Source organism: Phodopus roborovskii, unplaced genomic scaffold (genome assembly GCF_943737965.1).
Source record: "Phodopus roborovskii unplaced genomic scaffold, PHOROB, whole genome shotgun sequence".
In the NCBI taxonomy this organism is placed as follows: domain Eukaryota; kingdom Metazoa; phylum Chordata; class Mammalia; order Rodentia; family Cricetidae; genus Phodopus; species Phodopus roborovskii.
The window spans coordinates 1,800,079-1,826,191 of NW_026126517.1; the positions used below are offsets into that span (position 1 = coordinate 1,800,079).

Genomic DNA, 26,113 nt, shown 5'->3' on the forward strand with positions numbered 1-26,113 from the left:
TAAGCCCTAAATTCTACTTGTCAGGAAGTTGGGGATAGGGAGAAGGTTGATTGGTACTGAAGGTATCCATCTTCTAATTCAATGGGCTATTCTAAAACAAAAAGGTGGCAAATCTCTAAGGCTTATGCCAAGATTGTTCCAGGCACTGTTGCCTCAAGACAACAGGAAACAATGTTAAGAACATGACACCCACATTCCTGGGAGGTGAGATGGGTGATTTTTGGTTGTTGTATGGGTTATGGGTGTTTTTTGTTGTTTAGGGAGGTTGCCTGCAAGTTGTCATTTGTGGTTATACAAATTTAAAGTTATATTTGTTACAACATACTATATATATGTTTCTATTCTTGCTTAAGGGATTTTTGTATATTGATACAAATTAAGGTCATCCTTGTTACACAGTACTGTGCATATCTTCTACTCTTGTTTAAGGTACCTATGAAACTCATTTAAAAATGTAATATAAAGGTCTCGTCCTTGAAAGCTATTATAAACTGTTTAGGTTAATTAAGAAATGCAGTTTAGTAGTTAGTCACCTATAACAATCAAACTTGCAGTCATGTTAGATATGTTTTCTTTCTTTCTTTTTTTTTAAATGGTCTTTTTAATCCAATTTTTTTTTTAAATTACAGACTATAGCTTTGACTCCTCTGAGATAGCATTAACCTCTACTTGAGACTGAGGGAAAACCTCCTGACCAAGCCATTTACACAGGACCCCTGGGACCCCCATGGTAGTAATGAGGACTGGCCAGACTAATGGACAAGAGAACAGAGTGCCCTTTGGAGCTGGGGCCTGAGTCTCAGGTACCAACACATATAGCCTCTGGGTAGGGCAACAGTTCCAAGCTTTAGACCCTCCAGCTGCAGTTCCATGGAGTATGCAGAAGACCATACTCCAGCCAGCCAGTTCAAGGGTCTGCACTATCAGCAAGTAGACATAAGATCATGGTCCAGCATCACTTGGCCCAACAGCCCGCTGCGGAAGGTCGGAAGGAAGTTTCTGGCTGCCATGGCATAATCAGGCTGGATAACATTGACATTACCTGTGCCTGTGAGCACTTTTACTTTCCGGGTCTTCCCCAGCTTCACAGCCACGTTCTTCAGCAGCCACACTATGTGGCCACAGGCACTGGCCAGGCCATAGTGCTGCACGTACCCAAATAGCCCATGCCTGTTGAGGGTGTAAAGGAGGTAATCAGCCATGGTCTCTTCCCCAACAAGGTGGTCCAACACAGTTCCACACAGGGCCAGCTTCAGGCCTGTCTCCACACTTTCAATCCGAGGAGCCAGCACCCTAGGAGTATCCAGCAAGAACATCAGTGGACGTTCACACACCTGGATTCTGGATGTCACAGCTCTGGTGATTCCTGGCTCACTGCCCACTCTGGTAGCTTTTCCTGTCCTGAGGTGCTGCTGTCTCAGGGAGTTGATGAGAGAGGATTTGCCTATGTTGGGGACACCGATCACCATGACGCAGTACTTCAGGTTCTCTGCCAGATGGTAGTGGTAGCTGCACTTGATCAGTTCTGTGAGTTTTGGGATGATCTGCTTGATGTTTTCATCCTTTACACAGTTTGTGAAAATGACATTCTTCAGGCCTTTTCCTTCTAAGTGCTGGACAGTTTTCTGCTGCTCTGTAAGATCTGCCAAATCCATTTTGTTAAGGATAAGCAAATGAGGCTTCAGACAAAGCAGCTCTTGGAACAGAGGGTTTCGACCTGAAAGTGGGATTCGGTCATCATGAACCTCGATAAAACAATCCACCAGCTTCAGACTGCTCTGCATCTTCTTCAGTCCCTTGGCCATGTGGCCGGGAACCAACGTGCCACGTTGTGACCTTGCAGAGGGAAGCACTCCCGCCAAGCGCCCCCACGGCACGCCATGCCTGCGGCCACAGCCTCATAGCGAGCTGATCTAGATATGTTTTCAAGGTAAAACAAAGTATATTTTAGATAGATAGTCTTCAAACACTTCACAGATCTACAGAATATGGCATTTAAGATGTTTTAATAACATAAGGCTTTTCATGATAGTGGGACACGTCTGCTCCTGTCAGCACCAATTTACTTCAAAGAAGATCATGGGCATCAACGAGCCTCCATATGGAGTTTGAGTCAAATGTAGCAAAGCTAGCTACTGGGCAAGAACCTGCTCTTTCCTCCACTGCTGTCAGTATGCGGTCCAGATTGGCAAGCAGCATACAAAGGAAGTTGAAAGGATGAAAATGCAGCCTAACTCTCTAATGACCACTAAAAGTTAAAAATATCCACCAACAAGTATGTAAAAATCACCCTAGCTGCATGCAAAGCTTAGGAAAAAGAAAACACATGAAATAGCTTGGTCATGATGACCAGTTTCTGGAAATTATTATTCATAGCCACATAGTTTCTGAGGAATGTTGTTATCCACAACAGTCTGGGAATTGTTATGGATCATCCTGTATACAAAGAAAATTAATAACTAAAAAGACAGGACTCATGGCAAGAAGGGAAAACTAGAAAGAACAAGAGCTTTTGCCAATAGATATAGATAACTCCCTGACTGGAGAGGACATTCTCCCAGCCGCTCAAGGACAAGGCCACTGAGCCAGCTGGTCCTAGAGAAAGAAAACCCCCTAACCTTGCAGGTGGGCTAAACAATCCCACCTTGTAAAAACTGTGTACTCTATAAAATCTCTGTAACCTAGGAAACCTTATTAACCATCCAAGTTTTGAACTATCCCATGATCTTGCTTTTAGGCCTAGTGAAAATAACAGGCTATCTTTGAAACTGGCCTTGTTAGCTTTGATGTAAATCCTATAAAGGCTATCTCAATTCTGCCCTTGAGGTCCTCAGTCCTCTATCCCTGCGTGGCATATGACTGTGGACCCCAGTGCACTTGGAATAAAAACTCCTCATGCAGTTTGCATCGAGACCGCTTCTCGTGAGTGATTTGGGGTGTCGCCTTTCCTGAATCGGAGTGTGAAGGTCCACGCTCTGCAGGTCTTTCAAAGTCAACTGCTGAACTTTGCCAAGACAAAGTAGACCAGTCATTCAGAATTCCCGTTTCATAAAAAATTCTCTGGGCTATTCTGGTACTGTAGGCTGAAGATGGAGATGGATGGCCCAGTGTTGCCGAGGAATCTTGGGTAACTGTCCAAGCAGCCAGCTGTCTCTGTGATTTCTGTAGTTTTGGAAGTTGCTCACTCTGCACTTCCTGGTTGAAGAGTAGGTACTTTTTTTTTTTTTTTTTGGTTTTTCAAGACAGGGTTTCTCTGTATTGTTTTGGAGGTTGTCCTGGCATTCACTCTGTAGATCAGGCTGGTCTCAAACTCACAACAAAGATCTGCCTGCCTCTGCCTCCCGAGTGCTGGGTTTAAAGGTGTGAGCCACCACCACCCAACTAGATACTTATACTCTTATAGTTTTTCTTGTTACAAAATTCAGAAAAGAAACTCATTAAAGTGATGTAAAGTTTATAAAAGTTGAGAGACACAAAAGTTTAAATTGTTTATCTAAAAGTATTTTAAGGTTTAAAAAGATATTTTTAGGTTAGTAATACAAATTATGACAGAAAGTTATGTAGGAATAAAACTTTGGATTCATCAAGATAGCATAGATAATTTTTCCAAAGTTGCTAAATACAAATGGACTGGACACTGTGAATATAATTCTTACCTGATAATTGTGCTTGTTGTATATAGTTTATTGATGTTAGAGAAAGATCTTTTATTGAACTAAAATGGGGAGATATTGGGATAATCTTTTTGTACACTGTGTGAAGATGTGTCTTTGTTTTACCTCATCTGCCTAAGGCACCTTCTGATTGATATAATAAAGAGATGAATGGCCAATAGTTAGGTCAGAGAGGATAGGCAGGACTTCTGGGCAGAGATTGGAACTCTGGAAAAGAATCTGAGGCAGGAGATTCACCAGCTAGACATGGAGGAAGTCAGACATATGGTATTGAGGAGATGTAATGAGCACCGTGGCAGAATGTAGGTTAATATAAACAAGTAAATTTAAGTTTTGTTTGATTGTTTGCTTTGTTTTTTTGAGATAGGGTTTATCTGTGTAACATCCCTAGCTGTCCTGGAATTTGCTCTGTAGACCAGGCTGGACTCAAACTCAGAGATTTACCTGCCTCTGCCTTCCAAGTGCTGAGATTAAAGGTGTGAGCCACCACCAACTGGCTCTTAAATTTTAAGAGCTAGTTGGGAACAAGCCTAAGCTAAGGCTAAGCTTTCATAATCAATAAGATGTCTCAGCTGGGCAGTGGGGGCACACACCTTTAATCCCAGCACCCAGGAGGCAGAGGCAGGTGGGTCTCTGTGCCTGGTCTACAGATCTAGTTCCAGGACAGCTAGTGCTGTTACACAGAGGAACAACCCTGTCTCAAAAAGAAAAAAAAAAGTCTCCATGTCAATGTTAGGGAGCTAATGATATAAAGAACAACTTGCTATAAAAACTATCCTGTCCCAGCTTTTACATGGGTTCTGGGATTTAAACTTGGGTTTTAAACTTCATAACAAATGTTTTACCCACTAAGCTACTCCTCCAGCTCATGTAGTGACCCTTCTGATAGAAACATGTTCAGAGGCCTCTTTAAGGTGCCAGAAATCTGGATCTGCTCCCCCCTTTCCAGGCTTGGAGCTTAGCATTATACATAACCCAAGTGAGCCCCCTAAACACTGCATAATCCTAGCTGTAGATTGAATTTTAGGGGCCCCCTACAAGTCCCTGTTTAATGGTTTGGTTTCCAATGTGACACACTATTGGGAGTTGGTGAAACTTTTAATGAGCTAGAACTGGTTCTCTGCAATAGAAAATATTCTTATCTATGACCACCTCCCCAAACCACAATCAAAAAAGGTTTATAAGGCATCCACCAGGATGAAGACATCTTTACTGTCACAGTAATCCTTTGCTTTGAGAATTAAGGTTCACACAAACATTTACTGACAAGATTTTTGTAAAGATTATGTGAAATGTTTTTCCTTAGTTCTGTCTGTGTCTGGTGTGTATATGATGTGTGTGTGTGTGTGTGTGCGTGCGCGTGTGTGGTGTTCCTGTGGATCCCTTGGAGCTGGAGTTATTAGCAACTGTGAGTCACCTGACATTGGTACTAGGAAGAGCTGAGTCTTCTCTCCAGGCTGTCTTGACAAGATATGAATAGAGACACTTTTAGAAAATCTAGTTCACACTGGCATCACAATGAAGTCTAAGAGGGCTGTCTTACTGTCTTCCATGGGTTTCTCTGCTCAAATTTTAGCATCTGAATCTTAGCCAGAAGAAATAAACAATGGTTGTTATATGATTCCCACGAAACTATGCTACAACAAAAGGGTTGAAACCGGGTTACAGCAATAATAGATACATGTTGTAGGGTATTTGTTCACTGTATGAAGGTGCATTGCTGTGATTGATGTAATAAAAAGCAGGCATTGGTGGGACTTCTGGTCAGAGGGAGGAAGTAGGAGAAGGAATCTAGACACACGAGAGAGGTGAGGAGACACAGAGGAAGCAGGATACATGATAGAAATGGGTTAATTTAAGTTGTAAGAGCTAGTTAAAAATAACTCTAAGGTATAGGCTGAGATTTCATAATTGATAACAAGTCTCTGTGTCATTGGGAACTGGCAAGACAAAGATTTGTTACAAATATGTACTTCCCACAGTTCTACTGGATAGTTCATACAAGCCTATGCATTTGTCTTTTTATATGCTTTTGACTTTTAGTGCTGGAGACTAACCTCTGGGCCTTAGACAAATGTTCCATCACTAAAGTGCATCCTGGTTCTTTTTTCAGACAAGGTTTCGCTATCCTCTGCATCAGACTCTTAAGTGATATATTCTATTCATGTGCCACCAGACCTAGCTAACATCAATTTTAAATAGTAATTTGCAGGGCCGGAGAGGTGACTCATCAGTTAAGAGCACTTGTTGCTCTTGTAGAGGACCCTGATTTGGATCCTAGCACCCATGTAATGGTGTACAACTATTTATACCTCCAGCTCTAGCAGACCTAAAGCCCTGAGCTCTGTTATAACCTCTATGGGGTATGGTGGGTGCGCGCACACACACACACACTCACACACACACACACACACACACACACACACACACACACACACACAATTTTAAAAAATTGGCCAGGTAGCATGGCTTATGCCTTTATTCCCAGAATTAAGAAGGCAGAGGCAGGTGCTTGTCTGAGAGTTCAAGGGTAGCCTGTTTTTATAGCAAGATGGTCTACATATTGAATTCCAGATCAGCCAAAACTACATAGTGAGACCCTTCTCAAATTCTTTTTTTATGGTCATTTACTTGTAAAACAGTTTCAAAAGCATCAAGCTCACAGTGATCTGCTTGCTTCTGCCTCATGTACTGGGATTAAAGGTCTGCACCATCATGCCTGGCCCTTGGACCATTTCAGCCACGTTGGTACACCCATATTTGGCTAAGGCCAAGAGAACTTGACAGACCACAACAACAGCAGGGAGGTAGAATGGCTGTCTTACCCTGACTTGGCAAGGTCAAGCAGTCTTCTATATTTGTCTCCTGCAAGCACATTGGACTGCATGTCCAAATCAGTGGTCAAGGTGGGGGCAATTCTTTGCCCAACAGGCCATTAGCTGAGGCGAGATTGAACTCCAGCAGGAGTAACAACAGTGTCCAACATTTTTTCGGGAAAGTGCACGGTGCTGTCAGGAGCAACAGTGTCTCATGTCAATGGAGTACTAATATTAAAACATTTAAATGCCATGTTCTGCATGGCATTCTATGAAGTGATTGAAGATTAAGCATCTATATCTGACTAATCTCATAGGTACAGGAAATGTGAGTGAAGATAATCTGTAATACTCGGGAACTTAGCTAAAAAGACTGATTAAAACTTCCCTGAGTAAAGCAGGAACAAATACTTAAACAATATAACTATTTACATATACATACATGTAAATCCCTAAAATAGAGGTAGAGTATAAGTGTCAAGACAAGAGGTAGAACTATAAAGGGCAGCAAGATAAATATCCCAAATTGTATCAATATACAAAATGTCTTGAATACAAGAAAAGTATACATACATAGAATATGGTAAAAAAAATGTGCATAAAACATTGTAAGTGGAAAGATTTAACACAATATAACAAAATATAAACTTAATTTTACATAGCTTACCACATAAGAATACACAACAATGTAAGCTGTAAAATACTATCTCATTCTTACTCAAATTCTCAAGAAAATAGGCTAATCTACCTATATCCCATCTAAACCATACCTTTCCCAACCATTCCCTATTCCTGTCTAAAAGATAAACCCGAGTGTAAGCATCACCCAATCCCAAATAACTAAAACCAACCCAAAGACAATGACTATTATCCCAAAATTCCAAGGGTAGGGAAAGGGGGCGTCGTTATCTTAAGGTTACTTCCTGCTGAAATGGGACGATGATTGCTTCAATGGATCCTGTAGGAAGAAAATTTTTAGCAACCAAATTTCTCAACAGAACTGGCTGTGACATATGTAGCTAGTCACTGTGTGGCAGAAAATTCTTGACTATAGTTCTATTTGAAACTCTGGCCAGGGTGTAATAAAAAGGTGCACCATTACAGCTAGCTAGTCATGAGTTGTCTCAAGCAAAACAGTCTCAAACCGGTTTTAGGGTGATGTTTGTAGTTCCGATGCATCAGGTTGAGTCAAGTGGAAACGATGATGTGGGGCCCCATCTTCTTTCCGGAGAGTTCAAAGACTGCTGTTAGGAATCGTTATTATTCCTTGTGGAAAAGTTACACATCAATATTAAAGTAAAATTTTCAAGTGTTAAGGTATGCATTAGGGAAAGACAACAATAAGCATTAAAAGTATGTGAGAAAATTAGGATTTCAGAGAGAAAATTGCATATAAGATATGAGTCCCCAGATTTTGTTTTCTTCTGCCTTACACCAGTTGGCTTCTTGATTTAAGGCAGAAACCATGAATTTAATCTTAACAACATGCTTGAATTTAGAGAAGGAAAGCCAAATCCAACTCCAAAGCCAGCATTGGTTTACAAAATTGGGACTTCAGGAATACTAGATAGTAGAGAGAAATAGATTTCTATATAGAAATAGTTTTACAATTAAATATTTTTTTTTGTTTACCATATATCAGATTCTGCTTCCTTAAGTGATTGTTTCTGAAGAGCTGTTTTCTCTTCTGTAGGCACCTACATGTGCAGTGTCTTTTGGCTGTTTGATGATAGGTTTTCTCTTTTTTCCTGTAAAAACAAGAACAGAACACTTCCCCTACCTTTGAGAGGCCTCCGCACACCTCATGGGACCTAATTTGTTGGATGACTTGTCATTTCTCATCATTAAGATGTTTCTCTTATTCAACTCGAATCTTGATTAACTTAGGTTTCTTCTCCTGTAGATACAAATGCAAAACCCCTACCCCAACGTAACACATATCCTGCTTTCCATTCTGAGGTCAGTACATCCTTGAAGTACACTGGCTGATTTAGTTCAGAAGTTTTTTCTATTGTTCAGTGTCTTTCTGCACCTGTTTTTCCTTTTTCATCAGCATTAAGAAAGTTTAATGTTAATAAAGCATTATGTAATCTGTGTTTGGGTGTTTTGGTTCTTCCTGCCTGTTTATGGAGCATTTCTTTTAAAGTACGATTGGATCTCTCAACCACTGCTTGTCCTGTAGGATTGTGTGGTATACCAGTTATGTGCTTTATCTTGTAATACTCAAAAAACTGTTTCAATTTGCTGGAGACATATGCTGGAGGATTGTCAGTTTTTATTTGTGCAGGTATGCCCATAATGGCCATTACCTCTAATAGGTGTGTGATAACAGAATCAGCCTTTTCAGAGCTCAGAGCAGTGGTTCATTGAAACCCTGAAAATGTATCTATAGTGTGATGTACATATTTTAATTTCCCAAATTCTGCAAAATGAAACACATCCATTTGCCATATTTCATTCCTATTTATACCTTTAGGGTTACTGCCTGGTGGTAAAGGAGTTTGGTTATAGAATGAGCAAGTAGGACATTTCCTTACTATTTCCTTGGCTTGTTCCCAAGTGATAGAAAAATACTTTTTTAAACCTTTGCTGTTCACATGGTGTTTCTTATGAAACTCTGAGGCTTCTAGCACACTTCCTATCAATAAACGATCAATTTCATCATTGCCTTGTGCTAGAGGACCTGGCAGACCTGTATGGGATCTGATGTGTGTTATATATATAGGATGAGTCCTCTTTCTGACAGTATCTTGTAACTGTATAAACAATGAAGTTAATTCTGTATCGTCAGGAATAAATTCTGTATTCTCAATACTCTCTGTGTATTGAGAATCAGTAAGTATATGGAGGGGTTTTGTAAAGTCCATAAGTACCATGAGAATGGCATACAATTCTGCCTTTTGTACAGAATTGTAAGGGCTTTGAACCACTTTGCTAATTTTTCCTGATTTATATCCTGCCTTACCTGATTTGTTTGTGTCACTGTAGATTGTATGAACTCCAGAGATAGGTGTTTTTCTTACAATAAGTGGAAGGACCCAAATAGTTTTCTTTATGAATTTTATTCTTTCACTTTTGGGATAATTGTTGCTAATCATTCCCAAAAAATTACTGCATGCTCTCTGTCAATATTCATTATCTTTTCATAAGGAGGAAATTTCCTCATTAGTCAAAGGTACTATAATTTCTGCTGAGTCCCTTCCTGTTAGTTGACAAAGTCTTAATTTACCTTTTATAATCAAGTCAGAGATCTTTTCTATATATGTTTTTAGTTTTTTATTCTGTTTATGTGGTAGAAATATTCATTCTAATATGCTATCTTCTCTCTGCATCAAAATCTCTGAAGGATATTCTCTAGATGGTAATATAATCATTATACAGTCTAGGTTTGGATCCACACGGTCCACATGTGCTTCTAGTATCCTCTTTTCTACCCATTCTAATTCCTTCTCAGCTTCAGCTGATAGTATTCGTGGACTATTCAAGTCCTTATCTCCTTTTAGGGCCATTTTCAAATTTTTCAAATCATACCCTTCTACTCCAATAATGATTTGCAGTTGAGAAATCTCTCCTAGAAATTTTTGAAGATCATTAAGAGTCTGGTAGCGATCTCTCCTGATCGGTACTTTTTGTGGTCTAATTTTCTGTAGACCTATTTTATATCCTGAGTAGTTGAAAGAATCTCCTTTTTATATTTTTTCAGGTGCAATTTGTAATCCCCAGTGAGGTAAAACTTCCTTTACTTTCTCAAACATTTTTTTCTAATATTTCTCCTTTAGAGTCAGCTAACAATATATCATCCATGTAATGATAGATTATGGACTCTGGAAACTGTTTATGAATTATTTCCAGCGGTTTTTGTACAAAATATTGGCACAGGGTGGGGATATTTAGCATTCCCTGTGGCAAAACCTTCCATTGATATCTCTTCACCGGTTGAGAATTATTGTAATTAGGTACCGTGAAGGCAAATTTCTCTTTGTCTTGTTCTTGTAAAGGTATAGTGAAGAAGCAATCCTTTAAATCAATAACTATAATAGGCCATTCTTTGGGTATCAAAGAAGGCAAGGGCATTCCAGGCTGTAGAGAGCCCATTGGCTGGATAACTATTGATGGCTCTCAGGTCTGTAAGCATTCTCCATTTACCAGATTTCTTTTTGATCACAAATACAGGAGAGTTCCAAGGCTGGTAGATTCCACGATATGTCCAGCCTTTAGCTGTTCCTGAACCAGGTATTCTAAAGCGTCTAAGTTTTCAGAGGTCATATGCCATTGCCCTACCCAGGTTCATCTGTTAGCCATTTTAAGGGTAGGGCTTTTGGTTCCTCTGTTTGTTCAGCACTTGTATTCTGTTTTTGTACAGCCTGGATATTTGGTGTCTGTCTTGTATAGTACTTTATATATTTCTCACAATCATGAGTTCGTTTATGGTTCCTATCTAATACTGGAGGAATGTTTATTTATTTATTTATTTTATATAATAAAGTCCATTTAAATGAAAACAAACATTTATAGCCAATATTTGGGAACTTGGGCGTTGTTCTTTCCAAACTACTTCCTGCTGGTAAGGGGCGCTGTCATGGGGAATTCGAAGAAAATTCAGAAATCCTGGCTGTAGTCTGTAAGGCTGCTTTGTCCAGCTGTTTTGAATGTAGGATCACCTATACTGGAGGAATGTTAATCTGTGTATTCCATTAATGTAATAGATCATGACCCCATAAGTTTATCACTACATCAGTCACATATGGTCTCAACTTTCCTCTCTGTCCTTCTGGTCCTATACATTCAATCCATCTCGTGCTCTGTTTTACCTGAGACAGGGTTCCAATCCTTAAGAATTGAACATTTACCTTTTGCAGGGGCCATCTTCAAGGCCAAAATTTATTAGTTATGATATTTACGTCAGCCCCTGGGTCAACAATGCCTTCAGTCTGTTATTCATCTTAACTATCAATCTAGGCCTTTGACTGTTTACAGAGGTTTGCCAAAATATACATTTTTTTATTTCCTTCTGTCATGTTTAATTCAACTTCCATCACTAGTTTGCCATCCAGAGCGGTATGAGTTTTTACAATAGGCACAGGATTTTCTAATTGTCCTGTGGGAGATTGTCCTCCACTGTGACTGGGAATGTTTGGACCACCTTTGACATGGGGACCTTTGAGATGCCCCCCCCAATGGGTTTCCTGATTGTAAAGGTTTTCCTTGCTTGTCTCTGGTTGATCTACACTCATTTGTCCAGTGTCTGCCTTTGCTACACCTTCTACATACCCAGAAGGCTGAGTCCTTCTGTTTGATTCATTGTTGGGAGTGTTATTTCTAAAGATGCTTTGCCTACAATTCCTTTTTAGATGTCCTATCTTACCACAGTTATAACATCTGACATTTTGATATCTTTTCAAACCTTTGGAGATGGCTTCTCCTACCCAAGTTTCTTTGTCAACATAGTTAAGACCTCTGTTATCTTGATGTCTTCTTAGACCTTTAGATATGGCTTCTCCTACCCAAGCTTCAGTGTTATTGTCATTATACTCAATGTTGGTTGTATATAGGACTTATTCATCCAAGGGTGCTGATCTGGTTTTTAAAGGCCAAAGCACTTGTTTGCATTGTGGATTTGCATTCTCATAAGCTAATGCTTCTATGAGTATTCGCCTAGAATCTGTGTCTGCTACCTCTAATTGTACTGCCCTAGATAATCTTTCTAGAAACAAACTAAAGTGTTCTCTAGGTTCTTGCCTTATCTTGGTATAGGATTCTATCCTCTCTCCTAATTCATGAACCTTATCCCAAGCATTCAGAACTGCTGTACTGTATAGAGACAAGATATGTTCATCATAGGCAGCTTGGGTTTCTGGGTCAGCATTAAGACCCTCATCAAGAATTTTATTTTGGGGAGCTTCATAAACTTTATTTAAGCCCCGAAGTTCAGGAGATTTTGCTTCCTCTCTCCTCTAATTGAGAGGAGTTTTCAAGGACAGCTGATATTAATTGATCCCAATCCTTAGAGGTTACCTTGTTATTCCTTGCCAATGATTCTATTAGTTGCTTCACATATAGTGAGTGCATGCCATAAGAGACTACTGCTTCCTTTATACTTTTTAAATCTTTCATACATATTGGTTCCTACTGATATGCAATTACACCTTTTGGGTGTTTTTTATTGCTGGTTTTTCATTAATAAATATGGGAAAGTTTCCCTGACCCTAAATAGTGTAGAAAAATTTAAGTCTTTTTCATGTCCCGTTACCTGTAGTTCTTCTGATGTATCAGATTGAAGGTCTTCTATGGCCTGAAATCTATTCTTCATTGCTTCTTTGAGTGTCTGAATTTCTTGAGTCATATAACTTTCTAGAGCCTTCATCAACTATGAATGATTCCATGTTTTTAATCTTATCATCCTTAGATATTATCTGAATGGCGTGTAAACTGCCTTCCAGAAACAATGTTCTATCTGCTAGCTTGCCATTATCCTCAGACATGGAAGAGATTCTATCTGCTAGTCTTTCTATCTGATGTTCCAGTTTTTTTTTTTTTTTTAACCTTATTAGTAACTTCATCCTGAAAGATTTTAGTTTGCATGTAGGAAAGGGGCAGAAGAATAATTCTTGCAAGCGGAATATAGAAAATCATAAAGAATGGACATTGACATAGGAGGAAACATTAGGAATTATGAGAACAAGAAAGGTTACTATGGTGATGGGGATAGTGGTTTTATGCTAGATTGATCTTGTTAAATAGGGCTAGTTACAGCCAAGAGAAAGCCAGAGTATGAAAAAAGTTTCTCACAGGTCTTGGCCCACAACAAGGAAATAGGCCCCCAACCCTGGAACAAATGATTCTAGATGAACAGCCCTGTTTGGGTCACTCCTGGCCAAGGGACAGTCTGGGGACTTTCCAAGTCATTGTATGGTTTATCCTTTGAATAAGAACAGGTCATACCTGAGTAATCTCTCAAATATGAGATCATACTTTGTAATCAATCACCTTGTACCCCATGCATGTATGCTGATTTGCAGTTTGTCTCTATAAAAAGAACCTGGACCCTTTGAGGGGTGTGCAGCTTTCCCCGAGATTGCTGAAACCCGAGTGCACTTGTTCAATAAACACCTCTTGCTTGTTGCATTTCCTGATTTTGGTGTTTGTATCGCGGGGCTCTCCCACAGGCCCATCAAGACCCCGGAATTAGGATCCAACAATCTGACCAGGAACGAACTGTTTCTGCTAGTATGTTAATCCATTGCATTGTTTCTGTTTTGGTTATTGAGGCATCAGACATGGAACAAATTCTGTTTTCTATTTGGTCATTTTTATATTTCATGTTTTGTATTCTACCTGTCAGCTCTCTATTGCCATCTTCAATATTTTGAATCTTTGTTACTAAGTTTCCTATGATTTATACAAGTTCCTTATTGTTTGCTCTAATCTCAAACCATTTCTTTAAGAATATGATATTAATGATGAAACCCATTGCTGTTATGAAAAGTATGTATATATTAGTCCAGTCATAATTTTCTTCTGCTAAAATTCCTTCTATATATGAAGTAAAAGAATTCGTAAAGTCCTGCATTGTAAAATTATCTGTCATAGGTATGGAACAACTGATCTCAGATATTATATCAGCTTAAATTGCAAAGGATGTTACAATTACCTTAGGTGTAATTCTGCTGTCCTGGAACTTTGATGCTTTTAGTTGTAGATGTCAACTTGAGGTAGTTACGTTTGGAGGTGTACTACCAAATACCGTCTGACAGCAGACGATCCTTTTGATCCTGGTCCCTGTAGAATAGCTCTTAACAAACTAAGGCAAGCAAAATTTTGTTAAATAAAGGAGTGAAACGAGCCTTGTGCAAATTGCTGGGACCGCAAGGCTAACAGGTGTGGCCTGCAACTGGCGCCACCGAGCCACAGAAACACACAAAGCAGGGCAGGCCCAGAGTCTGGGCCATGCACAGCAACACACAAGCGGGGACAGGTACAGCAGGGCTCTGTGCGAATGCAATGTGAGGGAATGGGCAGGAGAGGAGCAGTGGTCTCAGGGCTGCAGTGCATATAAAAGGAGGTGTAGGGCAGACACAAATGTCTCACAAGCTGTGGTGAGTCAGCCTGGTTAGGCAAGGCAACAGCCTGTTCAAGGACAGTGGGGGAAGGGAATGACATCTGCCACCTGGGTGAAACCCAGGTGCTGTGAAAATCCTAATCCCGCTTCTGACACTAGATATCACTGTTTAATAAGGATCAGGATAAACAAATAGGCCGAACAGATGTTTATTTGGGGAGAAATAACTTACAACCTAGACAGATGAACACTAGCAGTTTCCACCAGATGCTCTCCTCTCTGCATCCCACCAGCAAGGGAGCATTCCTGGGCTCCTCCTCAGACCTCCTTCCACAGGTCACTTCCGCCCCTGGCTCCACCCCCAATGGGCGTGGTCAGTGCCACTGAAGCAAAGTGAATATCTCACTACAATGACCATTCCTATCCACATGCCTGTCTTCTTGTTTTGCTTTTGTTTTTTGACTGGGTGTTGCAATGCATATGCTAGGAAAACACTTAACCAACGAACTCCAGCGGGGAGGGCAGTTAGAGACAAGGTATACTGTGCCTTGGAGTCAGGATAAAATGTCTGCCTTAGCTTCCTAGGTACTGAGATTACAGGCATGCTCCATCATACTCCACTTTTTTTTTTATTAATTAATTAATTAATTGTTTTTTGAGACAGGGCTTCTCTGTGGTTTTGGAGGCTGTCCTGGAATTAGCTCTTATAGACCAGGCTGGTCTTGAACCTGCCTCTGTCTCCTGAGTGTTGGGATTAAAGGCATGCACCACCACTGCCAGGTTTATTTTATTTTTTAAAAACCATTTATTTTCGTGTGTATGAGGTTTTTGCCTAACATGTATATATGTACCCTATGTGTATACCTGATGCCAGAGAAGTCAGAAGAGGGTATTTGATCTCCTTGAAACTTCAGTAAAGGATGTTTGTGAATTGCCTAGGGGGTTCAACAGTTGCATGTAGGACAGAGGACACATTGGCCTCAGGGAGAGGTTAACATCCAGGTCATGTAAAATTGTAAATGGGATAGCCTTTTATGGTGGCTCATGCTTTTAATCCCAGCACTCAAGAGGTGAGAGGTAAGTGTATCTGTGTGAGTTCAAGGCCAGCCGAGATTAGGTAATAAGATCTTTGTTATGTCCAAGTTGTGAAGATCCCCAAAGCAAAGACCACCAGGGAGACAGACCCACTGACACAAATGTATAAGCTGGCTGATGAACCAGTCACCAGAGGAATAGAGTTCTCTGTCTACTGTCAGTTTTCTTTTTTCTTTTTTAATGATTTATTAATTTATTATGTATACAGTGTTCTGCCTGAATGTATGCCTGCAGGTCAGAAGAGGGCACCAGATCCCATTACAAATAGTGATGTGGTTGCTAGGAATTGAACTCAGGACCTCTGGAAGAGCAGCCAGGGCTCTTAACTGATGAGCCATCTCTCCAGGCCTACTGAAAGGTTTTTAAAGGCAAAAATCACAGGATTACATCAGTAGGTATGGGTTGGTTGAAGATTGGTTGACATTTGGGGAACAATCAGGAGAATTTCTCAAAGTCATATTTTGGCATGAAATACCCATGTGCCAATTATCCTCATTGGTCAGTGCTGAGAGGGAACATTCTGTGGTTTCTATGGCTTTGTCTTGTTACTTGCAAGTGGCCTGCTGTTTATAGATACCAATAGTTTTCATAACTGTATCCTGGAGACTACAGGGGAGGTTTTGTTCTCCCCTGGGGTTTCTTTTGTGGCCAAACAGTTCCCAGGAACCAAGCATCTAGGAGACTAGTAACTTGTTTCTTTGTGTCATGTGATGAGTCAGAGACCTACACATAGCCTGTCATGACTGCTAAAGCAGGGTACTGAGTGACAGTCTGGTCCCTTTATTTCTCTTTAGTATGGGAACTTAAGGCTTTGTCATATTTATTCCCCCATGTGAATTATTAGAAGTGAAGCCTTTAAGTTTAGTTTACCTCTTTCAATCTTGTCTCAAACAAAACAAAACAATTTATTGTAAACAACATACTATCAATGGTTTGGGTTAAATGGGGCTTGGCAGTGCACATCTGTATTCCCAGTATGGTAGAGATGGCTTAGAAGGTAAAGCTGCTTGCCACACAGATTGGAGACCTGAGTTCTGACCCATGCTATGCATGTAAAAATCAGAGAGAAATGACTCCACTAAGTCGTTTTCTCACTTGCACACGTGTACCATGGCATCCACACACTCATGTAGATAAGGATTCTCTTTCTGTCTTTCTCTTTCTCACATACACACAAATAACAATGGTAAATATTTATCTAAAAACCAAAAAAAAAAATTCTGTTTTGAGACAGGGTTTCTCTGTATTGCTTTGGAGCATGTCCTGGAGCTTGTTCTGTAGACCAGGCTAGGTTCAAATTCACAGAGATCTGCCTGCCTCTGCCTCCAGAGTGCTGGGATTAAATGCACCAGCACCACCACACCCTGTGTTTTAAAACTTTAATTTTACGTGCATGCATGTTTTGTCTGCCTGTATGTCTGCACCACGTGCATACCTTGTGCCTGCAGAGGCCAGAATAGAGTGTTGAATCCCCTGGAACTGGAGTCACAGACAGTTGTGAGCTGCCATGTGGGTGCTGGGAGTTGAACATGTCCTGTGGCAGAGCAGGCAGGGCTCTTAATTACTAAGCCACTTTTCCATCACACAGCCCTCTACCCCAAATGGTTCTTATGTTAATCCCAAGGATGTTAGGTCAGACACTGAGGTGAATGATGAATATGTAGAAGTCTAGGATAACTTGAGATAATTTGTAATTAGGCTCCCGGTCACAGCATTCCACCCTCTCATCAGCCTCTGTATGATGTTTAATGTAGCTGTGCCTTCTTTTTAAGAATTGTGCTTCATAGGATGTGGGGCAATACTGCCCCTGCCTGGATAGTGCCAGGTCCTCTCTTGTAAGTACCAGAAAAACAAAATCTGTGGCATTTGACATATAGAACTAACTCCAGACAGGTGTGGCTTGGATAAGGGAGTTGGAGGGCTTGGGAGTATGGGATAGGGTCAGGGACATATTATCTTCCTAAGAGGAGGGAGTTGAAGGATGGCATAGTACTTTTTAAATAACAACTTTAAGACAAGGTCTCACACTGTGGTCCCAACCAGCCTCAAACCCAGAGAGTCCATTCCTGAATGTTGGGGTTAAAGATGTGTGTTACCATGCCCAGCCTAGCCCAGTGCATTTGAGACACTGCTTTCAAAAGACGTGAAAGAGGAGAACCAGATTGAACCTAGGGGAAACGAGACTGACTTCAGCAGGAATTCCAGATCCACCATATACTAAGCCCACACAAGCATCTACTGCCTCCCAATGACCCTCTAGTCATTGTCATAGGTGGGGACAAGAGTTTTCAGGCTTTTTGCTTCATAAAGAGAGTTTTCAGCTGGATCCTGAGGGACCTTTGAGGTTCATGGTTAGAAAACAACCCAAGGGAATTTAAGATCTTGATCTTGTAGTTATGATCGCATAATGTTATTATCATACGGTGTTTTGTTCTCTGTCAGAGTTGGGCTAATAGCTTGTCAGAATTCCATCGATTACTGTTAAGACTATGAACTTCTGGAGTCTGAGTGTAACAGTAGCATTCTCTTTGTCAGCACGTAAGCCTTTTCATCCTCAGACCTTCATAAGTTGCATTACACACCTTATGCCACTTTCTTCGCATCTGCAGTTTTCATGTGCTCACATAAACCTTAGAACAATTTCTTAGACCCCAGAACACTCAGACCCTCACACCTCCAGCTTTCCCATCTTTACATAAGTGAATCTAAAGCACCCAATTCCTTCCCCATCTTCACGGCTTCACTTAGCACTCAGGAGGCGCAGGTGATTGCTGATGGCAGAGTGTAAAGTTTCTCTAAACAAAGAAATGCTAAGAAGTTATACTGAAATCTGTTTTGTGAGTTTAGCCCTTTTCTGCGTCTGATCCTGAGAAGGCAGCGGAAGCCTTGGTTTCTGCTTTTTAAGCTGGCAAACCTACTAGTTGTCAAAAACATCAGAGTTCTTGAGAAGGATAAATTTAACCTGAGTTAATGATAAAAAATGACAGAGACTTAGTTAGCTATCTAGTCAGCCACCCCAAGGTCCTCCATAGATGTTGAGGGCAGAGGTTCAGGGCAACATCCATCTTCTGCTGTTAGGTCTAGGCCTGCCAGGCTTCAGAAGATCCTGTGGATTATGAGTTTGTTGGAAGACCATGGTCTGAAGAGGTCTTTGCAGCAGTTGAGGTGAAAGGTAGGGTTTCTCAGTGGCTAGTGCTGCCACTTATGAAGCAAGTTGCAGTTGGAAGTTGTTTTGTGCTCATCCATCTTCATTGGAGTGCTTCCAGGAGCTGCCATGTCTCTTTATTACAAAAAGCTTTTTGTTGTTGTTGTGTTTTCTTGTTTGTTTGTTTGTTTTCTGAGACAGAGTTTCTCTGTAGCTTTGGAACCTGTCCTGGAACTCAATCAGTAGACCAGGTTGGCCTTGAACTCACAGAGATCTGCCTGTCTCTGCCTTCCAAGTCCTGGGATTAAAGGTGTGTACCACCACCACCTGATGGCTATGGAAAGCTTTTTAATAAAATATTTTAAATGCCATATTCTGTACATCTCTGAGCATTTAAGGACTGTTTGTCTATTGAGTATATCTGAGCAAACAAACTTTGTCTTAGTTACTTGAACAGGAGAAAGGGGACTTGTGAGTTGGGGGTGTGGCCCATGAACAGGGACTGAGAGCACTGAGGCCAGCACTGCCCTGATAGGTCATGGGGGCCTCTGCCCAAACACCCAACTCTTTTCAGACCAGTAATTTTATTATAGACATACACAGACAGGCAAAGAGGACAGGGAGCTGGAACAGGAGGAGTGATCACCAGAGGCTCTGCTCTGCTTGTGCTTGAAGGAGCATTCAGTGCAGCCACAGCCCCCAACTGTACTGACTGGAGAAAGAGAGACCCCCTGAAGCACAAGCTTCACTATACGGATTAGAGGAAGGGATGTGCAGACAACAAGGTAAGAACACACTCAACAAAGAGAATACGGCACCACTAGAAACTAGTGTGCTACCACAGCAAGACCTGAACACCCCAACGCAGATGAAGCAGAAGAAAAACTTAAAATAACTTTATGAGGATGATTGAGGCCATTAAAGAGGACATGAAAAATTCATTTAAAGAAATGGAGGAAAGATTAAAAAAAACTGGAAGAAATCGAAAAATCCTTTAAAGAAAACCAAGAAAAAACAAACAAGTGAAGGAAATGATTCAAGACATGAAATCTGGGATAGATGAAATAAAGAAAACACTAACTGAGGAAATTCTGAAAATGAAACATATGAGTAAATGATCAGGAACTACAAATGCAAGCATAAACAACAGAGTACAATAGATGGAAGAGAGAATTTCAGGCATTGGAGATACAATAGAGGAAATAGATTCATCAGTTAAAGGAAATTTTAAATCCAGCAAATCCTCAACAAAAGCATGCAGCAAATCTGGGACACCATGAAAAGACTGAATCTAAGGATAATAGGGATAGAAGAAGTCCAACTCAAAGGCACAGAAAATATATTTAAGAAAGTCATAGAAGAAAACTTTTCCAACCTAAAGAGGACATGCCCATGAAAGTACAAGAAGCTTACAGAACATTAAATTGACTGGACCAGAAAAAAAAGTTCCCTTGCTACATAATCAAAACAACAAACATACAGAATAAAGAAAGAATATTAAGAGCTGCAAAGGAGAAAGGCCAGGTATTATATAAAGGCAGACCTAACAGAATTATACCTGACTTCTCAACAGAAACAATGAAAGCCAGAAGGTTCTGGTCAGATGTTATGCAGACACTAAGGGACCATGGATGCCAGCCCAGACTACTATACCCAGCAAAGCTTTCACTAACCATAGATGGAGAAAACAAGATATTCCACGATAAAACCAGATTTAGCAATACCTATCCAGAAACCCAGCCCTTCAGAAAGTACTGGAAGGAAAACACCAATCCAAGAAAGTCAGCTACATCCACAAGAACACAGGCAATAGATGAGCTTACAGCAGCAAATCCCAAAGAAGGGAACTGAACATATGATGCCATCACCAACAGCAAAAACAAAAATGTCAGTAATCATTGGTCATTAGTATCCATTAATATAAATGATATCAATTCACCTATAAAAAGACACAGGCTAATAGATCAGATATGAAAGCAGAATCCATCCTTATGCTGCATACAAGAAATACACCTCAACCTCACAGACACACTTACCTCCAATCAAACTTACTTTCTAATCAAATGGACCTAATCAACAAGCGGGTGTAGCTATCTTAATATCTAACAAAATAGACTTCAAACTAAAATCAATTTAAAAAAACAAAGAAGGACATTTCATATTCATCACAGGAAAAATCCATCTAGAGGAAATCTCAATTCTGAACACCTATCCCCCAGACACAAGGGTTTGCATTTGTTAAAGAAATATTACTAAAGCTTAAGTCACACATCAAGCCCCACACAGTAATAGTGGATGACTTCAACACTCCACTCTCACCACTGGGCAGATCTGCCAGACAGAAGCTTAACAGAGAAATAAGGGAACTAACAGACATTATGACTCAAATGGACTTAACAGATATCCATAGAAGATTCCACCCAAACACAAAAGAATATACTTTCTTTTTTCAGCACCTCATGGAATCTTCTCAAAAATCGACCACATACTTGGTAACAAAGCAAATCTCAACAGTTACAAAGAAATTGGAATAAACTGTATCATATCAGATCACAACAGCTTAAAGTTAAAATTCAACAGCAATATTAATTTCAGAAAGCCCACAAACACATGGAAATTGAACAATGATCAACTGAATCACCCCTGGGTCAAGGAAAATATAAAGAAAGAAATAAAAGATTTTAAAAAAAATTATATGAAAACGACCACACAACATACCCAAACTATGGGACACAATGAAAGCAGTGCTGATAGGAAAATTCATAGCACTGAATGCCCACATAAAGAAGCTGGAAAAATCGCAAGTGAGTGAATTAACAGAACAACTGAAAGTGCTAGAACAAAAGAAAGCAAATTCACCCAGAAGGAGTAGACTGCAAGAACAGTCAAATTGAGTGCTGAAATCAATAAAATAGAAACAAAGACAGCAATACAAAGAATCAATGAGACAAAGAGCTGGTTCTTTGAGAAATTCAACAAAATAAACAAACCTTTATTCAAACTAACCAGAAGACAGAGAGAAAGCATGCAAATTAACAAAATCAGGACAGGGACATAACAACAGACACTAACAAGATCAAGAATATCATCAGGTCATACTTCAAAAATCTGTACTCCACAAAATAGGAAAACTATAAAGTTTCTAGATATTTCTAGATAAGTTCCACATACCAGGATTAAATCAAGAGTAGATAAACAACTTAAATATGCCTATAACCACTATGAAACAGACTTGGATGGCACCTATTGCAGTCCCACAAAGACCGCTCCTGACACTCGGCCCAATGGTTAGTTGTGGATTTCTGCATCTGCTTCCATCTGTTTCTGGAAGAGGGTTCTAGCTTCTCTGGAGTTGTGGATTATAGGCTGGGTACTTTTTGTTTTATGTCTGCTATCCACTTATGAGTGAGTACATACTGTATTTGTCTTTCTTCATCTGGGTTACCTTACTTAGGATGATTTTCTCTAGTTCTGTCCACCATCAAGCTCCATTTTATATTTTTAGCTTCTTTGTCAAAAATCAGATGTATGTAGGTGTGTGGGTTGATATCAGGGTCTTCGATTCAATTCCATTGGTCCACCTATCTATTTTATGCCAATACCAAGCTGTTTTCATTATACATATAGCACTAAAGTAGAGCTTGAAGTCAGAGATAGTGATGGTCCTTTATTGTACAGGATTATTTTGGCTATCCTGGGCTTTTTGTTTTTCCATAAGAAGTTGAAAATTGTTCTTTTAAGCTCTGTGAAAATTTTTGTAGGGATTTTGATGGGGATTGCATTGAGTCTGTAGATTACTTTTGGTAGGATTGCCATTTTTACTTTGTTGATCCTACCTATCCAAAAAGCATGGTAGATCTTTCCATTTTTTTTTTTATATCTTCTTAAATTTCTTTCTTTAAAGACTTTAAAGTTTTTGTCATACAGATCTTTCACTTGTTTGGTTAGAGTTACCCCAAGATATTTTATGTTATTTGTGGCTATTGTAAAGGGTGATGTTTGTAGTGAGATAGTCGCAGCCTGTTTATCATCTGTATACAGGAGGGCTACTGTTTGTTTGTTTGTTTGTTTTTTTTTTTAGTTAATCTTGTATCCTCCTACATTACTGAAGATGTTTATCAGTTGTAGGAATTCCCTGGTAGAATTTTTGGGGTCATTTATGTATTCTATTGTATCATCAACAAATAGCAAAAGTTAGGCTTCATCCTTTCCACTCTGTATCCCTTGATCTCCTTTTGTTGCCTTATTGCTCTAGCTAGGGCTTCAAATACAGTGTTGAAGAGAAATGGAGAGAGAGAACTGCCTTGCCTTGTTCCTGATTTCAGTGGGATCACTTTGAGTTTATCCCCATTTCATTTGATATTGGCTGTTGGGTTACTGTATATTGCCTTTATTGTATTTAGGTATGTCCCTTGTATTTCGATTCTCTCCGAGACCTTTTATCATGAAGGGATGTTTAATTTTGTCAAAGGCTTTTTCAGCAGCTAATGAAATGATCATGTGTTTTTTTTTTCTCTCAGTTTGTTTATATGGTGGATTACATTGATGGATTTTCATGTACTAAACCATCCTTGCATCTGTGGAATGAATTCTGCTTGATCATAATACATGATTTTTTGATGTGTTCTTGGATTTGGTTTGCCAGTATTTTATTGAGTATTTTTGTATCTGTGTTCATGAGGGAAATTGGTCTGTAATTTTTTTTTTAGTTGTGTCTTTATGTGGTTTAGGTATCAAGGTAAGTTTAGAACTCGTAAAAAAAGAGTTCGGTAATGTTCCTTCTATTTCTAATGTATGGAACAATATGAAGAGTATTGGCATTAGTTTTTGTTTGAACATCTGATAGAATTCTGCACTAAACCATCTGAGCCTGGGCTTTCCACTGTTGCTCAAATTGTTAGTTGGGGTCATTCTTGTAGGTCTCTGGACATTGCTTTAGGTTCAGTTTTCTCTTCAATCTTATAATGGCTCCCTCTTTTATTTTCTCTCTCTCTCTCACTCTCTCTCTCTTCTGTCTTCTATTCCTACCCTGACTCAATCTTCCTAGTCCCATGTGCTTTCCTCTCCTTCCCTTCTCTTTTGCCTAGCTCCCTCTCCACTCACCCCTCCCAACTCCCCATGTGCTCTGGAGAACTTGTCACTTCCCCCTTCTGTGAGGGACCTTATATGAATCCCTTAGAGTCCATCTTGTATACTAGTTCCTCTGGTGGTGTGAATTATAGGCTGGTGATCCTTTGCTCTAGGTCTAAAATCCATATATGAGTGAGTACATACCATGTTCCTCTTTTTGTGACTGGGTTACCTCATTCAGGATGGTTTCTTCAAGTTCTTTCCACATGCCTGCAGATTTCAAGATTCCATTGTTTTTATTCCCCCCCCCCCGCAGGGTAGTATTCCATTGTGTAGATGTGCCACATTGTCTTTATCCATTCTTCAGTTGAGGGGCATCTAGGTTGCTTCCAGGTTCTTGCTATTACAAATAATGCTGCTATGAAGAGAGTTGAGCACATGTCTTTGTTGCATGGATGTGGATTATTTGGGTATATGCCTAAGAGGGTGATTGCCTGGTCCTGTGGTAAACTGATTCCCATTTTCCTGAGGAACCGCCATACTGACCTCCAAAATGGCTGTACAAGTTTGCACTCCCAACAGCAGTAGAGGAGTGTTCCCCTTTCTCCACATCCTCTCCAGTCTAAGTTGTCATTGGTGTTTCTAATTTTAGCCATTCTGGCAGGAGTAAGTTGGTATCTCAAAGTTGTTTTGATTTGCATTTCCCTGATAGCTAAGGATGTTCAGCACTTTCTTAAGTATCTTTCAGCCTTTTTGATTTCCTCTATTGAGAATTCTCTCTTCAGTTCTGTACCCCATTTTTAAAGGGTTATTTGGTGTTTTGTTGACTAGTTTCTTGAGTTCTTTGTATATTTTGGAGATCAGCCCTCAGTCAGATGTAGGATTGCTGAAAATCTTTTCCCAGTCTGTGGGCTGCCATTTGGTCTTGTCCACTGTGTCCTTTGCCTTACAGAAGCTTCTAAGTTTGAGGAGGTTCAATTTATTAATTGTAGATCTCAGTGTCTGTGCTACTGGAATTATGTTCAGGAAGCGGTCTCCTATACCAATTTGTTCAAGGGTACTGCCCATTTTCTTTCCCAAGAGGTTCAGTGTAAATGGATTTATGTTCAGGTCTTTGATCCATTTGGTCTTGAGTTTTCTGCGTTGTGATAGACATGGGTCTATCTGCAGTCTTTTACACATCATCATCCAGTTTGCCAGCACTATTTGTTGAAGATGCTTTCCTCCTCCCATTGTATACTTTTAGCTGTTTTATCAAAAATCAGGTGTTCATAGGTGTGTGAGTTAATATCAGGATTTTCGATTCGATTCCATTGGTCTACTTGTTTATTTTGTGCCGATACCAGGATGTTTTCAGGACTATAGCTCTGTAGTAGAGTCGGGGATGGTGATGCCTCCTGAAGTTCCTTTATTTTACAGGGTTGTTTTTGCTATCCTGGGTCTTTTGATTTTCCATATAAAGTTGATTATCATCCTTTCAAGGTCAGTGAAGAATTGTGCTGGGATTTTAATGGGGATTGCATTGAATGTACAGATTTCGTTTGGCAAGATTGCCATTTTTACTGTTTATCCTACCTATTCAAGAGCATGGGAGATCTTTCCATTTTCTGGTATCTCCTTTAATTTCTTTCTTTAAAGCCACAAAGTTCTTATAATATAGGTCTTTCACTTGTTTGGTAAGTGTTATCCCAAGATACTTAATGCTCTTTGTGGCTATTGTAAAGGGTGATGTTTCTCTATTTCTTTCTCAGCCCCGTTGTCATCTGAATAATGTAGGGCTACTGATTTTTTTTAGAGTTTATCTTGTATCCAGCTAGTTTTCTGAGGGTATTTATCAGCTTTAGGAGTTCCCTGGTAAAGTTCTTTTGGTCACTTACATAAACTATCATATCATCTGCAAATAGAGACAGTTTGACTTCTTCCTTTCCAATTTGTACCCCCTTTATCTCCTTTTGTCTTCTTATTGCTTTAGCTAGAACTTCAAGTCCAATATTGAAGAGATATGGAGAGAGAGGGCAGCCTTGTCTTGTTCCTGATTTTAGAGGAATTGGCTTAAGCATCTCTCCATTCAGTTTGATGTTGGCTGTTGGTTTACTGCATATTGTTCTTATTATGTTTAGGTGTATTTCTGTTATCTCTTATCTCTCCAAGACCATTATCATGAAAGGGTGTTGAATTTTGTTGAAGGCTTTTCAGCATCTAGGGAGATGATCATGTGGTTTTTCTTTTTCAGTTTGTTTATATGGTGGATCAT

General features: G+C 39.8%; 1 protein-coding gene and 1 pseudogene across 1 annotated transcript in view; one reads left to right on the top strand and one right to left on the bottom strand.

Moving 5' to 3' along the window:
* Prkcsh (protein kinase C substrate 80K-H) overlaps positions 1-26,113 on the top strand; it is a 283,668-nt gene that overhangs the window by 166,985 nt on the left and 90,570 nt on the right. The gene's annotated exons all lie outside the window — the stretch shown is intronic.
* LOC127231329 (mitochondrial ribosome-associated GTPase 1-like) lies at positions 754-1,902 on the bottom strand (annotated as a pseudogene).